The 17,443-nt window shown below is 46.2% G+C and overlaps 1 protein-coding gene across 4 annotated transcripts in view; it reads right to left on the bottom strand.

Annotated features, from left to right (window-relative positions):
* The window catches only part of plxnb2b (plexin b2b), a 108,505-nt gene that overhangs the window by 78,041 nt on the left and 13,021 nt on the right, over positions 1-17,443 (bottom strand). For all 4 annotated transcript variants that reach the window (XM_028429893.1, XM_028429891.1, XM_028429894.1 and 1 more), the window contains exon 2: positions 7,175-7,361. The gene's annotated coding sequence lies outside the window, so the exon portion shown is untranslated. The remainder of the gene's footprint in view (positions 1-7,174; positions 7,362-17,443) is intronic.

A 17,443-nucleotide genomic window follows, 5' to 3' on the forward strand; every position in this document is an offset into this window, starting at 1 on the left:
TAATCATCCATATGGGGTTTCAGTTAACATGGCCCCACTTCACAGACAAAAAAAAAAAACTATTAATCTGGCTTTTGTCAGCAATGGCTCAGGGTACATTCATCAGTTACCCCAGGGTCAAATGAGTCTTACTAGTCAGGGTTATTACTGGCTTCAGCTCTGATCTGCAGTGATGTAAGACCTGGGTAGACATGCTAATTTCTCTGCCCTTTTCCGGCACGGATGTGACAGGACAAAGGAAAAAAAACAAAAAAACAGAAAGGCAGGTTCGTGTACTAGCAACAGGAAAGGAGTGAATGGCTCTTTCTTAACGTGTTTACCTACTTAAAAACACACATCTACACACATGCACATGCTAATTTTAATGTAAAATTGGTATAAGGCTCTCACAAGTCAAGGATGCATAAAAAGGATTAGGCCGTGCAAATATAATCAAATGTCTGAAAAACAGATGGAACTGTGTTATTGCAGACTCAATACAGACATGTCCAAACATGTACATGTTACAGTAACAGGGTCAGCACGTCGTGCAAACACAAACAAGGCGGCTGCAGCCATTTCATGCTTATCTCTCTTATCTCTTATCACATCATCTTGTTTTGTTACGACAGGAATAGCATCATGCAGACATTTTATGAGAGCAAGTCGATGCATCCAGACACACACTCATGCCTGTTTAATGTTGAAAGTTGTTGGGAAAAAAAGGAGTGCACATTATGAGACTGAGTGAGAAACACACATCTGGTTCCATTCAGGATGCCTGGAATTCTTCGCCTGCTTGGTTCACATTACTTCCCGAGCCCCCATGCTGGCTGTGCTGGGGAACTGATAAACTATGCCACTCAACAGAATGCCTCGCCTATTCAACACGCAGTTTGAAGAGAGATAGAGGTGAAGCTGAGTTTACAGGAGGCCTCTGAGTGTAGCTGAGCCTCGAGCAAGACACTCCTGAGAAGCTAGCTATGCTAATTTAAAGCTTCTCTCCTGTTGCAGACCCTCCCTTAACAGCATGTCGAGCTTGAGAGGGTCCTAAGGGAAGGGCACGTTAAAGGTTCTGCCAGAAGGAACACTGACTTAATATGATCCTAACCCCTCCAACTGATACCCACTGGAGAAAGCCCCACCGGTAATGGGTCAGCTCTTCAGAGAACCAGACAAGAAAGACGGAGATACAAGGTCAGAAGGCTCGGAACCTTGAGGGCATGAAGTGATTAAAGCAGCACTGCAGTATAAGCAGGCCTGAGCCACACGAGAGGAGGCCGGACAACAGCCATGTTTCCTCCCCACTTAAAGCAAACCGTGTTTATTGTTGACAGAGCCCAAGAAAGAACAAGATGATTCCAAAATAAAACATCCACACGCCGAGGGATCAGTTCATTCCAAGCCCCAATCTCCCTATAATTCCCGAACGTCACCTTTTCTTTACATTTCAGAACGCACCCCTTCCAATTCCCTCACCCCATTCTCTTATCTCCCAGGTTTGACAGAGTGATGTCTTCAGCCAAAATCACCTTGTCTACTGCGGTTCCCCAGGAGATGGAGTGCCAGTGATGTAGACGATTCAATCAGAGAGAAGTGAAAGAGCAGATCACAGACAATGCGCCGCGGCCCCATTACCCCCAGTCCTCGGTTACCGCTAGCAATGCTTAGCTTGGGCCCCCACCTAATGGGCCATAATATCATTTTACGCCATGTTCCAGCTCTTTATACTAGCTCTAAACATAACTCTGTCGCCAAGGCACAATAAAAACAGATATATTTCTTTATTACTCCTCACGAAGCATATCAGCAGATCTGAGCACCCCTACAAAGGAAACTAATATCTACAGGAACCCGCTCTCTTCCTTGCCTCATTTGGAGCAGATGCACAGTTGTTATTGCATTGAGCTGCACTCTGCTGGCCTCACCTCCCCATGCCATTCGCTCAGAGTGTAACGGATGTTTTATTATAATAAAATGAATACAATATCTTCACCATAAATAGCCTACTTAAAAAGCCATTTTCTCTGCCTTGCAATATGTTTGAATGTCCATCACGCCTCAAGCTATGAGGTGCCACATGTTTAATTCAGAGCCAATGCAATTTGCATGTTGTGTGTTACAGTATAGGTGAAAGCTGCAACTCATCCAGCCTTTGCTCATGCTCTCTGCTCTCCTCCACTCATCCAATAATCACACTCCACACCTTCTTGCATAAAGTCATGCAAGTCTCCGGCTGGCTCATTACTTTTCATGAGAGCAGGGAAAGGAATCGTCACCTGGGTACTCCTGATTTTAAGGCCACTCGCTTCCTTCATTCCGTGAGGTTATTGCTATGCTATGCTACGTTTGTGAGTCTTAAGCCAGATGAACAAAATTTCACTTCGAAGAGAGAAAATTATTATCCGCAACCCGGAATCACCCACTTCACAGGGCACACCGTGCCTCTACCCCTATGTATCATTAGGTCTGACCATCCCATTCACTCGAGGAGGATCCAACAAGAAATGAACGAACACTTGGGTATGAACATGCGTGTGTGTGTGTGTGGCAAGATGGAGAAGGAGGGGAGTTGGGGAATCCAATCTCTCACACAGAGGAGCAGAGACAGGCGGGCAGATACGCTCCAAGCCCAGAATAACCCCGGCGGTATCCATGAATGAAATGACAGGATTACAGGGGTATTAGAAAACCTGCTGAGATGGTTGATAATGCTGTTTATGGTTAGGCGCCACGCTGCTCGCAGGGAAAAAGTCAAACTGTTTGACTAATGAAAATATGGACAAGCTCTTCACATAGTCACTGAGCAGAAAATTCAAGGACAGGGGTCTCACTTTCCTTTTACAGCAACAGTGTGATGTTGGCCACTTGACAGACGTTAACACATATATTTAAAAGATTTACTTATTTGTCATTATTGTGGCTGAACCTCTTAAAATGGGGACAATAAACATAAGCCCCACTATCCTGGTTAAGAATGGGATTATTGTTGTGTCAACAACCCCCATAGATAATAGTAATTACTGGCCTAGCTGCAGCACCATCAGACTGTGGCAACTTTGCTAGCTGACAGCTTGGTCCTAATTACCAAGAACCACCAATTACGGGCTCCATTTCATTATTTATATTGCACAGCACTCCCAAATAAAAGAGACTTCAGTGACTCTGAGCAGTTGCATCTCTGGCAGCTGCAGAGGAGCATCCAGAGGACCTGCTGAATCACTCTCTCATCATGTTTTTTTCCCCGACAGTATACCAGTCAGAGTAGCAACACAACATTGTTAGTGTAAAGAAAGTAAAATGAGTCCAACAGGGGGGCTGCCGTTACTTCCTCTTTGTCAGTCACAAGCAGTAATTTAGCTGCAGAGGAAGTGCATTATCATGGCTTCTTTTCCTGACGTGTTCCTGTTTGTTTATCAGTCAGGGCTGCAGACAGGATCAATCAAAAATATCAACTTTTAACTCCTAGAACTGTTTGCATGTCGTATCTACAATCACATGCCATTAATTCCACTGCAAGATCTCCATAAGAATAATTGACTCGTCTGCTGCCATGTAGGAAAAGCTACTAAAAATAAAAAAAATGAAATTCTTTATCTAGTGAGTGTATTCAACCATCTGCACACACACACACACACTTTCACAGATGTTTCCCATCACCCTCTGCTGCCAAGCGGCGTCCAGTGATGGCTGAGAGGAGGGGAGCGGGGGCTCAGGGCGGGGGTGTGAAATTCTGCTATTCCTGCTCCAGTGAATTCTGCAGAAACTTGGCAGATCATTGTGGAGATTTGTATGTCTGTGGATTTGACATGAAACTGTTCGAGAGGCTCGTCTGGAATCTGTCTCTCATCGTGCCTCCCCTTGAAGTGGGCCTGGCTCTTCATCTTATGTTCCCATAAAGCCTGACGGCCACATTTCTCAGCCCCCATGGGTGCAGATGGGGCGACTCACTCATCAGACAGGACATGCACAATCATCTGAAAGATAACCAGTAAAACCCTTTGTTGCTGCAAAAGACGCACGTCTCAGAGCAAAAGGCCCTCAATCCACAAAATAGGCAAAGCAACCAAAACAGAATCTGCATCATCTATCCACATTTCTGCATTCATACACCTGGTTGATTGACAAAGGCTCCTTTTCGATTGATGCTTCAGTGCCAATTCAACGATTCACAAAATGAGCTCAAACAGAAGCTCATGCTCAGCAAGCTGTAAAGCATGTAACGCTATTAGCTTCCAGAAAGCCAATAAAATACGAAAAAGTATGTACAAAAGGAATCTGCCGTGGTGATCCAAAGCGCTTAGCATTTAGATGACAGCTGCACAGGGCAGGCCTTGTTTGCAGGGGCTGGAGTGGAGCAGTATATGTGGCCCGGAGGCCGGATCTGTTCCAACTGTGTCCTGGCAAGAAAACGTTCAGCCCAGTCAGCCTCGACAGCTTGGATATTCACAGGGGGCGATGGAAAACTGGAGGCCTGCAGTACCATGTTGGACTTGGGGAGGGGAGATTGAAGGAGGAAGGACAGGAGTGATAAGTCAGGAACAGGGTGTATTATATTATTTTGGTACCACGAGGACGTGCCATGCGCCGTGTTCAATAAACAACACCAAACTTAGGCAGGTGATAGAGGTCTCGTGTTGACGCCGGCCTGTTGTTGTGATTAAGTTTATCATCTGGCAGGTATGCCTGGAGGGAGAAGCAGCATGCTTAACCAGTTTTACACATTCAGAAGGTGTTAGTGCATGCCGGCATTGCAATAGCTTGCACTGGTGATGATGAATATTTGAAGCCGGGGATTGAATTATATATTTATCACCACAGAGAACCCAAAACAAGATGGATTCTCTCACTGGTGTGTGAAAAAAAAGAACAGCCAAGACCATGAGGTGTATTAACACGTGCATTGACCTTACAACCGCAGTAGGCTTAGATTACATGACACATTATCATCTGATAAAGCATTGTGACAATTTCAGAGTTTCGACAGATCACAGGAATTAAAGTTAGGATCATCGCTTTGATTTAGTGTGACAAATGAATTATTCACTCTCATCTCCAGGGATGCTGCATAGTTAAATTCTGAGTCACAGAATATCACAGAAAGGACTTTTGATGTTGGACAGTTTTCTCCTCACTTGATTAACCTGAACCAACTTCAGAAATGCCACAGTTTGCATATTGCCATCAGCTACATTCTAAACAAACGTGGAGTCGTTTTTAAAAACAAGTTTCCTCTTTGAATTTTTTTTGCATCAAAGGTATTACTGTCCATTAAATGACACTGTTTACCTATTTTCATGACTTCAAAGAAACACATTTGAATGAGTTACATAAAGGAATATCTCACCCAAGACTGATTAAAAGCATCTAAAAGTATTGTAATTCAGTTGGTGTTACAGAGGGGAAAGGAACAGTATGGACGCCTCAGTCACCACAGCAAAAGAAGGACACAACAAAACAAGAGATTTGTTTGTTCTAGTGCATCCTAAATCATTCAGACCCAAGTATCTTTCTGCTCTGGGGATGTTGTGTTGAGGCAAAGCCTCATGGGAGAAATGACTGACACCTCCTAATCCTCGTGGATACCAAAAAGCATGTCAGTACCATGACATTTACACCCTCCCCTGGGACGTGAGACAAAATGTTTGATCAACAAAGCTCCAAAAATAAGATGTGAATGTTTAATGCGTTGTATTTTTAGGTCACAAGTGTAGCTTAAGTACTCTCTCCTACTAACTTCTATTAATTCTGCACAGCCTGAACAACCACTTGGGGTAGCCTAAATTTCAAATAAGCCATATTTTGTTTATCTCTACTGCCGGCGGGCAGGCTGCAGGGCATGCAGTACAGCAGGAAATGTGACGGAAAGTGGAGCACAAGAGTTATGGCCTGAGAAAAAAAAAGCTGATGATGGAGAAGATGGGCGTGAAAAGGAGTCATCTGTCAAGCTTAACACTCCACAGATGGACAATGGCACCACCACAGTGGCACCCCTAAGACATCCGTACATCCTGAGGCTTGGCATTTCAAAGTACACCACAGAAACACATATATTATTTGTAACTACAGGCCAGATGTGGCACACCTTTTCAGTCATCTCATCGACTGAGTGAGCCATTGAGAGTTTTTTTTTTTTTTTTTTTTTTTTTCCCGCTGCTTAATTAATAGCGAACAGAAGAAGTTTTTACAACTGTCTATATAAACTATTATAGCTGCAGTTAATTGCTGGAGATCTTCATTTAATGAGCAGATAATCAAAGCAGATTTAATCACCCCAATAAACAAGCATAGCGAGCTACTGGTGTGTAAATAAGGTTTTGACAGAATATAACTTATCCCAACTTGTAGGCCAAGGCTTGACTTATAATTGGACCATTGTTTCCTGACAAATAAACACACATAGTTGGCCATTTACTAGCCAGCAATGTTCCACTTCTATGAACACAATAGCAATAAAGTGTTTTTGGTGGTGTACTGTGGGACTTGGGGGGTTTTCGTTGCCTTGGTATCTCCCAGGTGAGATGGTCAAACTATCTGCTGGGTAGCAGAGCTGCCTCGATACTCTGTACACCCTATCTTCTCAGTCCTGATTCCCAAGAGCTCACTGCTGTTCCTTTACCTCTGGCATTGTAATGACAGCCAAACAATAGGAGTCAGGAGTGCCCTAACGAATAGAAAGAGGAGTCTTGACTAATTAGAGACACCTTGATGCCGTCGCCTGCAACCCCTCCTGTTAACTCAGAACAGTGTGATGCAGCTTGGCCAGAGCTGGGGCTGCTAGGCCTGTCGTGAAAAAAAAATAGGGGCTGGAAGTTGTTTTTTTTCTGGCCGCTAGCCAATGGGGGACCATGGTAATTGCCTAAATCCCACTGTGGCAAGTGAGGACAAAGAGTGTGAGGGCGGTGCAAGCCAAGAAAAGTGTGAAAATGCCGGGACGAAGTGTGGGAATGAAAGTCTAGAAATAAAAAAATACACAGACAGAGAAAGAGGAGACAGATAAAAGCTCAGTAATATGAGGGCACACAAGATAAATGTTTGTAAGAGTATTACAAAAACGCTGTAAGACATGCAGGACTGGTGATCCAGAAAATAGCCAGACTCAAGGACTGTGAGAAAAAAAAAGCACAAAACAGCGAAAACTGGACAAAGTATTGGGAGTGTAAGTGAAAATAAAATGACCTCGGGTGCTACTCACTAGGGAAAGGCCGACAGGGGTGCAGGGAGCGCCTTGGCTGTTGGAGTGGAACAGAGTAGGGTGTAGCAGCGTCTGCACACTGGGCGCTCGCTGGACACTTCAATCACAGGCAGCCGGAGCCCCAGGCGAACTTGGCCAATTAGCCGCACACTGCCGCTGACCCCGAGCTTCATTAAGGGCCTGGGCTCTGGATAAGGGAAGAGAGGAGAGGAGGAGAGGATTAGGGGGTGAGAGAGTAAACTGTCAGTACTGGCCAGGTTTGAGACACACATGCATTTGCACGGTCACACACACTGGAGGTGAGACTCAAGGTTACAGATAAACACAATCAGCTGTAAGAGCACACTATACCGCGCATGTAGACACTGCCCGAGTCAGACTCCCTCCTCCCAGTGGGGTTTTACGCCCGTGGCAAAGGTGGCGGGAGGCCTTATAGGCCAGAGGCCGAGGCTCTCATCCCCTGCTCCACACACCGGTGCAATGACAGCAACAGGTGTGGTGGCCAGCAGACATGCAATTACCAGGCTGAGAATGTGTTCTTTGTGACAGAGACAACAGCAGATCAGAAGGAAGATCAGAGCTGGAGGGGGAGAGAAGAGGAGCGGAGTGGGAGGAGAAGTGAGAGACGAGGAGGAAGAAAGGACTACCCAAAGTCCCTGGAGAAGAGAAAAGGCAGAGAGATTTCCAGTCGGCTCTTTTCATCACAAATCCCTCGCTGGCAGAGCACAGAGCGGAAAAAAGACAGATCTAAAACCAACACGTACAGTAGCTACGACATACCTGTTGTTCCGCAGCAGAAATTCAAATTTGCACACATGGTGGTCTGGAGAGACCTCGGGTACATGTGTGCACACCACCGAGACAAAGACGCAGACATCCCCTTTCTATTCAGAACAGGCGGGGCTGAGTGAGGTGCTTTGGGACAGGTTGTGCTCAATGAGCCCTGACAGCGAGACTGTTTGGTGTATGCGTGTGTGTTTGTCTTCTGCATTACAAGTGTGTACGACCACTTGGGACCTTTGCTTGCATCAGGCTTGCGATGGAAACCTCAGCGGTGCTCCAGAGTGGGGGTAGAAGCGCTCTTATTTTCTCTGCTCTCCCTCTCCGATTACGGACCTTCGATCAGGCTAAAGTAATGTTTGTGAGCTCTGCCGCCAGTGTAGCAATAACTGCTGTCAGAAAGCTTGCATGCTCGGGTGGAGAGGAGATACTGGCCCTTTATTTAAAACAAGCCAAGGATGAAAGATCAATGGCCCAATTCAGGCCATGAATTGGAGGGAAAAGTTCACAAACATAGTGGAGATTATGAGAGGGAGATATATGTGTGGAAGGGGGAGGAAAGAGGGGGGGAGGCAGAGCGAAAGGGGCATCTAGCTCATCTGGGTGCTAGTGGCTTATTGATCGGTGGAGACACGCAGCTCCCAGCCCATTCATCACAGGCCACTCTCAGGCCCTTAGATAACTCCTATGATAGCGCTCTGCTGCTGAGCAGCTGCAACTGGCCACATCCATTATCCTTCAAAGTAAGCCCCCTAGCCCGGGAACAGGCATGGAGGGGCTGCTGGGTGACAGACTGGAGGGAGGGCTTGAATCGAAATGGAAAAGACCAGGCCTGTGGTTAAAAGCCCGTGGGTGAGGCTAGTCTATACAAAGGCAGGAGCTAAGGTTGAAAGGCTGGGGCTTTTTTTTATGAAAAATGGTTCTCTGACAGACACAACAGAGATGAGAAACTGTCTGTTTGCAGCAGTAGGAGGGAAAAAAAGTCACAGCACTATTGTTTCCATTTCTTGGCAAAACAGTATTAGCAAAGCTGTTTTATGGCAGATAGCACATAAACCATCCAAGCGACAGGCAGCTCTGAAAACTGCTGAGTGGCTCTGTATGTACATGTGTGTGTGTGTGTGTCTCTGTGTGCATGACGAGAGAATTCCCAGCTTGGGCAGGTGGGAATCAGCCATAATGAGCCATGCAGGGAGAGAAGAGACTGAGTGAGGGCAAAAAAAAGAGGAGAAGAGGGCAAAGAGTGAGGGAGAAAGACAGACTGAGAGTGATGGAGACGGGCTCAGAGCCAGAGCCAAGGCCCCAAAAGAGCAATTACAGGAGCTCCAGAGAAGGTGTGGGCCCAGCCCCCAGGCATAGATTCAAACAGCACAAAGCCCTGCCAGACATGTACGCACAAGGACTCACAAACATGCATTCACACATACGCTCCCCTTGCCTAGAAAACTTCAGACGAGCAGAGCGACACAAATAGGAGATGAAACTAAAAGTCAAAATGCGTAAGTAAGCAAGTATGAGGTGGGAGTATATTTAAACTAGGAGTCATCTTAACCCTAAACCCTCACACCATACTCCCACGTGTTTTCAAAGCAACATTTTGTTCTGGTCGAAACCTGTTTCCTTAACAGCAAGGCCTGAAACAAAAGCCCGAACTCCACAGCTGAGGTCAGTGTGGGCAAAACTTTCAAGTCGATTGCGCTTTGTGTGGTGAGTGTTAAACAACACTGAAAAGTCTGGACAGCCTCGCACCATGGTGCCTGTCACAAGTACGAGACCGAAATGGTTTCTGAAGGCACATTTCGCCCCCCCAACCCAAATCCACCTCCACTTCTTAAAGGAGAACGACAAGCTGGGAGGACCAAGCATGAATGATAGGAGAAAAAGAAAGAGAGAGATGTGCAAACAGATAAGGAGGAGGGGAAATTAAATTAAGAGAAAAGTTCTCGCGCAACGGTATGCACCATTGATTTCCTATTCTCTTGGAAACATTTAATGAGCTTAAATAGGAGCCTCGTTTGACACTGCCACAGTGACTCTGAGGAGCCTCCCAGTGAGAGGAAATCGTTCAGCGGCTGTGACGGCTAACAGGAGGGGGGGGGGGGTGGGAGTGAATGTTTTAATGCCAAAGCAAGAGACGTGAGCAAGACAGATGTTGGATAATGCTCGGGAAATGGTCCATGGGTAGCTTTACTCGACTAGTTCTCAATGAGGAGGAAAAAAAAGGAATGAAGGATGAAGGAGATTACTGGAGGAGAGGCAGATGTTGGAAGAAGCTAAAGGTGGTTTACATTCAACTGAGCTGCCTAGTTATGTAGGTGTTTACTCACAACAGGCTCTCATTATATCCCAACAATGTCCAAACTGATTGACAGTTACTGCTCTACTGCGGCGTTTCACCTCATTACTTCCTGGATGACCTTCCTACGAGGCATTCAACAGATGCAATTGCTCAGCGGCCATCTTGTTTTTTTCCTCCCCTCTTTGCTCCCTTTTCTCCTGCTATCGGCAGGAGAACCATTGTCACTTCAGAGAGCAAAGTCCAGAGGCGCTTCGCTGCTCTCTGCCGCCGATGAGGGCCCCACTGGGAACCATCAGTAGCCGCTTTATGAAGCTGTCTGGCAGAGTGAATGCACTCAGTGTCCCGCCACCTTTTGCAGGCAATCGTGATAATAAGTGTGGAGTCAGGCATGGCTGTACACTAGCACAGCAGGGGGCTTTCTCTCACTGACTGCTGGCTGTGGTTGTGTGTGTGTGTTTGGGGTGGTGTGTGTGTGTTAGTGTGTATAACAATCCTCCAAACCAAACAGAATTTATTAAAAAAGGAAAATAGAAACATTAGTGTGCCACTCAGCTGCAACATTACTGACAGAATAAGTGGCTGAAATTCTCATTACAATGACACCTGTGAATGGGTGGGATGTAATAGAGGTTGGTTCTTGAAGGTTATGTGTTGGAAGCAGAAAAAAACAAACACTGAAGACTGGGTCAGAGTGTCATCGCTCCAAAACAAACACGTGCTTATGGCGTGTTACCTGCCTGCAGTGGTTAGGATCTGCTAAAGGAGGCGCAAAGGATGGGCAAGTGGTGAACCAACAGCCAGGGCTCATTGTGGCATATGTGGAGCCTTTGTGGTCTAAAGCTGGCTGTGAATGAAAAGTGTCAGAACTCCCACACTGATGTGTAGCTACAGACTGCTCAGAGTGTCCATGCTAACCACCGTTTACCACTGAAAGAGCCCTGAAGTGAACACAAACCACTTTTACTACGCGTAGACACAGGATGCACCACGAGAAGACACTGTACACCACAACAGCCGCATCTGGTCTGGATCACATCGTAAATAAAGAAGTTAGTCAGTGACGTGCCAAATCTGAAAATATATTAAACGTTTTTCCTTGTCTCTCAGAAGCCTAGTTGGCACATAAAATTCCTTCAGTTATACAAGTTAACCAACTTGTTTGCCGGCTAGCATCCAATCAAACGGAAAAGCCTCATCACCACATTTAAACAGCTATTACTTGACTGATTGCAAAATAATAATGAAGCGTTTTTTATAAAGCTCCAGAGTTCATGTCTGCAAAAATAAAAAAATAAAAAAAATTATGTTTTACATGAATTCCGAGAACAGAAGTGTTCTGCTCCAAACAAAACAGACTCATACAGGAAATAAGTCTGAGCAGACATGTGCTTATATGTATGTCAACATGCTGCTGGTGTGTGTGTGTAATTGCTCCTGTTAAGTGGTGAAACCTAAATACTTCAGGTGTCTGTGTATGCTTTCAACTCAAACATGTTCCTGCTTTATAGCAGCTTGACATTCCACTACCGTCTGTTTCTTATATCAGGAGGTCAGACAGACGTTCTTCAGTTCACGACCTCATTTTTTTTTTTTTCCCCATCCGGACTTTGGCTCAACTGTGGGCACAGCAGCTGGCTTGTACCACCTCTGAGTATCTATCCAGACAGATGCAAAGTAAGCAGCGCAGCGCAGCACAGGCAGTGTGGCTGTTTTGCACGACTGGCAGCAGTGCTGAGGCCACGATTCGCTGGGCTTTCATGTGTGACTTGCAGCTAAAGTTGTGCTGAGGGAGATTTTTTTATGAAAATGAATCTTGGGCTGAAACATGTGATCCTCTGGTGATTAATTATGGTAAAAAGAAAAACAGCCTACAAGAGTGTGCCCCTGTTTCCGTCTGTAGAATTCCAACAGATATGCAGAGGAGTGCACTCCTACACATACATACCAAGTATGCCGGCAGTGACTAACAGCAGGACAAGGACAACAACTTGAGGCGCATTCTAGTTCCTTAAGCTGCCATTTCCATAGCTCTTGCCCATCATGGTGCCAAGCAGGACACCATTTCTCACCAGAAACTGCCTTTGCGCTCCGTAGGAATCCATAGGTCATCATCCATAGGACACTGTGGACCATTCTCTAAATCATTTACACTGGCCTATATATAGCCTGTGGAGAAAAGGTCATTATTGAAACAGAAAGCTATATTTCATAATTGCACTACCACGCTTCTATCCCCTCAGTGAAATTGGCTCTCTAGAATATATTCTCTCTCACTCCTTTCCATCTCTCTTTATCTCTCTCTTGTCTGTTAGAGAGGGCGATTTTGACAGGCTGACTGTCTCTCCTGATGCAATAACCACCCTCCATTTGTATCCGAGGAGGGTGCATTAACTAGACAGCGTAATCAGACCACACAGGAAAGGCAGCAAGCTTCACCAACCGACTGCTTTTTACCACTCTAAGCTATAACAGCTCGCCATTAGGCCACAATTAGCACAGCTCACTCAGGGAAAAAATAACCCCTCAAAGGACCTTTGGCGGCAGTACAGATGCAAGAAACAAGACTTTCGTCCAAGTCCATTGTTGCAATGAACAACCAAGAGATAGAGGTCATTTGATTTGATTGTACTTGGTGGTGAAGGAAAGGGTTTTTCTTTTTTTTTAAATTGTGACAGGGCAATTCCAGAAACCAAGCTGATACTACTGACACATTATGGTTGAAGATTTTCCGAGTAAGGACTCGGATGGAAAAGGCTTATCGGCAGACACTTCAGACAGTGCATAATTCAACTAAAAAGGCAGCAGGCAAAAGCGGAAAAAACATTTGATAGAGCTGCCTTATCGTAAGCGCATTCGCTTTCCAAAACAGGGAGGTGAGTTTTGTTGAAGTAACCATGTGGTGACGGTGCACGCCAGGTGGACGTGTTCAGAGGTTGCAGTCGTACAAACCTACAAAACCCAAGTTCTGTGCGCAAAAAAACACATTCCCTCCCCTGGGCTTTGGAACAATAAAGAGAAATGTGTGTCCCTGTGGTCATTTGCGGCATGCTGGCTGTGGGCAGACAGAGATAAGAGTTTGGATCGGTGGAGGCTGACACGCTGTGATTATCTCCCGCTGCTGGAATTGACCGTCCATCAATCCAGACGACCAAGAGGACCGGGGCCGGCCGACTCAATTGTTGCCCGAGACGAGATTTTTATGATTCAATGACCTTAGAAAAAAAAATGAAAAAAAAATGTGTCAAGTGTTTCAAATGTGTTGTCAGCCAATTCAGATTCACAAATACTCATCAAGTGCTGCAGAGGCACAACCACTAGCACATATGTTCCCAAACTAACACACAGAGATTACCACCTGACTTTCCAGGGCTCCCTCTCAAGCCCCAGTCTGTCTTCCTGGCTCTACTAACGCCTTTTCCTCCTCACCTCATGTTGCTTGTTCTGGACCTGAACTCAAGTCCATACACCAGAGCAAACCACAGGAGAGCTGGAGGGAGGGATGGAGTGAGAAAAGAGAGAGGTAGAGAGAGGGAGAGTGTGTCAAGAAGCACATTCTTTCTACTGAGAGCCATCTGGAAGTGGAAAGGTAGATAAACAATGACGTGAGCCGCATCCCATCCCCTTCCTAAACCCCGAACAGACACACATGCACACTCGCCACAATGCATGAGCGGCATTGCCACCGATCCTGTGCTGCGTGCCAAGCATTGTCAGGGATTGGGTCTTATCAATCGTTGGCCAGATACTGAGCAGAAGCGTGAGGCAAACAAAGGGAAGGGGAGAGAACAAAAATGGAGGAGAGCTGCAAGCGACAATGAGAAACACAAATGAGAAGATGGCTGGGAGCCACCCGTCCACACGGCCTGGACCGGCTCTATTTAATCTGGTCAAGTCTGCCCCAAAATCAAAGCAATCTCCCCCAGTGAGCTGACAGAGGACGGAATCAGACAGCCAATCCCACCCAAAAAGGAAGATGCTGTGGAATTGAATGGGGCGATATGGGGCTATGCAGCATTGTGCAAGGAATGCAGACTATTACTGCTGGGGAACGCTTTATTTAAAAAAAAATTCCATTTGCATTCACTCAACTTGCAAGAGGAGCTCGGGGGCAACGTTAGCTGCTGCTCCTGCTGCTTTTGAATTCCTCACCATATTTTTTAGGCCCCTTCTGGCATGCAGTATATTACTATAGTAGTAGAAATCTTTATTATCCCTTATGGGGAACTTGTCCTTGTGAGTCAAAGATAATAACAAAAACAATATATACACAAAATACTAAAGCACAAAAGCAAAGCACTGATGAAGAGCAACAGCTGGGAAAAACAGCCGGAGGGACAATCCCTGTGGGCTCTGCACCTCTTGGGACCAACATGTCCTGAAAGAGTGCTCAGCTAGACCCGTGTAAGAGTAGAGTGAGACACACAAAGACCACAGTGGGGATGACGTGAAGAAAGAAGGCCGGAATGAAGAGACTTTGACAGGTATCCCTCGGGCAGCGAGAGGAGCTGCACCTGTGTGCACCTCGGCTCTGCTCAGTTAAGTTTCTGTCTCTTCAGACTCCCCGCCCACTCAAACACACACAGCAGAGTCTTCGGCTCTGTTGGCACTGGAGGAACACAACAGGAGGGAGGGATCAGGTGGCTGGGGCAAGTCGACGGAAAGAAAAGAACTGGGAGGGGAGCTGACAAATGAGTCTCGTCAGGTAACATTCACAGATGTGAAGGGATGGAGGGGAAGAAGAGGCAGAAGACAGGTTAGAGAAGGGGAGGCTTTCTGTCAGCTCATATTGGTTCATCAGCGGAAATCTCCAGGCCTGATTAGAAACCACTGCAGTCAGGAGAGGGAAAGGCAGAGAGTCGGCCTGTTTGCTCCAGAGGACCGTTTACTGATTCTGATTGAGGAGACAACGGCACATAGCCTCTCTCTCTCTCTGTCTGCATCTCTCTCTCTAGCAGGGACACTTCTTACGAAGATGGCTCAGATCAAAAAGAGCAGAGGGGGCCAAGACAGAACCCTGTATGGACTCAAGTGGTTTAAAATTTAGGTCACATGACGTATTAATATAATGACTGACAAAAAAAAAGACAACCCGATCGAGAGGAAAGGAGAAATAAATATGTACAGAGACGATCTGTGTCGACAGACCTGAGCATGCAGGTGGCTGCAACCAGCTTAAGAGAAAAAAAAGATCACTTTAAAGTTAGTTGGCCAAATGAATGCACAAACCTTCAGCTGTATTCAGACCTTGATAAATGCCCACTGTCTCAGCTCTTATTAAACACCAGAGAGACCGGTTGGTCCCTTTGCCAGCCAAAACTAATTAAAGCCAGGCAGATGTGTCTGGACAGCGGTGTGCCACACACACTCACAATGTTACACAGTTTGCTCTCTAGTATGCTTACATGCATGCCTGCGCACACACACACACACACACTAAATGGACTGTTAACCATGTCCACGGTGTAATCAGTGCCCGCTGATGAGCCGTCGTTGCGCTAACTGCACCAGGTGAACAAAAACAAGCAGCATCTCTGCTTCAGTTTCCAACTTTTGAGTATTTGACTTGGGAAACTTTCTGTCTGCCAGCGGCCAGTGAGAGAAAAACGCCTTTCCCCCTGGTGCCTTATTATCCTCACCAACACCAGGCAACGCGTTTCTTTTCAGTATTCCCTACCTTCACTGCTGCAGGTGATGATGAGAGTTAGAGCTAACAGCAACCAATTAATCTTTCATGGCGCACGTGTTCTTGCTTTTGTTAGGTCTGCTTCATGAGCTGTATGAGACTGCAGCTGTACAATAGAGGGTTGGTGACGCTTTCATCCTCCTCCTCTTCCTCCTCTCCACTTTTCATTCTCATACTTTGTGAGCAAACAGCTGGGCTTTTTTTTGGGAAAAGCTATCATTACAGCAGCCTACAGGCATGAGAGCATGCACTCCAAATTGCTGATGGAAGCCTGGCTTGCGGAGTCAGAAGTAAAGATGAGATTGCACTGTGGATGTGTATTGGGATCGGGTAGGGGGGCATGTTGTGGAGGGGCAGGGGCTATTAGATGATAAACACACAGAGCCACACATCTATGCACACACATACACGTACAGGAGAGGACAACATGAAGCAATGCAAGCACCTGTGTTTCATCTTCATTTAGGCTGTCGGTCCCATCCCCTTGTAATCAAGCCTATCTCAGGTCACATACGCACGCCAGCAGCTCTCACACAAGACACACATACACACTGTAGTGACTAATCACCCATCTGGAGCAGCCATTCCCAGGTCTGGATGACAAAGCTCCCATGCCCACAAATATAGGCTAATGCCCTCCTCAACAAAAGGCTTAGGCTGCATTACAAACAAACAGACAGGACTGGGGAGGAGGGGGTGGTGGCTTATGACCTGGCTCAGACGAGCATGGACAGGGGAGGAAGCAAGTGACATCACAGATAAGGGTGATGTACTTAGGCTAGGTACTACTGTCTACATGGATCTGACAAGTCCGTACGTGCATTTGATTTCAATAGCAGCTCCCGGAGTCAAGGGCAGAATGAGGGCAGAGCCAAAACAGCAGGAGGAGCCGTTTCAATGTGACTAAGCTAGTTTGTGAAGTGAAATATCCGGTGTGGCTTACCCACAGGGCTTTGTTGTAACCCTCTCGTCGCTAAATATTAGCGTGTTTGCAGTGGCAGGTGCTAGCCCCATGCCCTTATGGAGTAGTCCATGGGTTAGGGCTTATCCTCCAAATGCCTTAACCACTGTGGAAAGCTGTTTCCCCAAGCAGAGGCAGGAGACTGGTATGTATGATCCAGGTAAGTCTCCTTGTTGTGAGACAGGCCTGATGCAACCAAAGCCAGGTTCAGAATGTGGGATAAGGTTGGATCAGAGCCAGGAGCCATTAGCAAGCAGTGTGTCCGACACAACGGGCAGAACACGACATTTTCAAAGGCGTGGAAGGACTTGAACAGAGCTGCGGTGAGAAGTGCTAGGCAGCTGTTTCATTCAGGCCTTCTGATAACAACCCCCTGTCCAGATTGGCTACTGCAAACAGGGCACGAATACAAATCACTTTTTCGATAGTCTACACTGAGCTAAGCAAAAACTAGTGAACTGGCATTCTCTCATTCATTTCTTAGCTGATCAAGCCTCTTGTGGTTCAATGTGTGCTGCTGGAAAGAATTTTAATGTAGTAGCACGC

The sequence above is a fragment of the Parambassis ranga genome, chromosome 19 (assembly GCF_900634625.1).
Source record: "Parambassis ranga chromosome 19, fParRan2.1, whole genome shotgun sequence".
NCBI lineage: Eukaryota > Metazoa > Chordata > Actinopteri > Ambassidae > Parambassis > Parambassis ranga.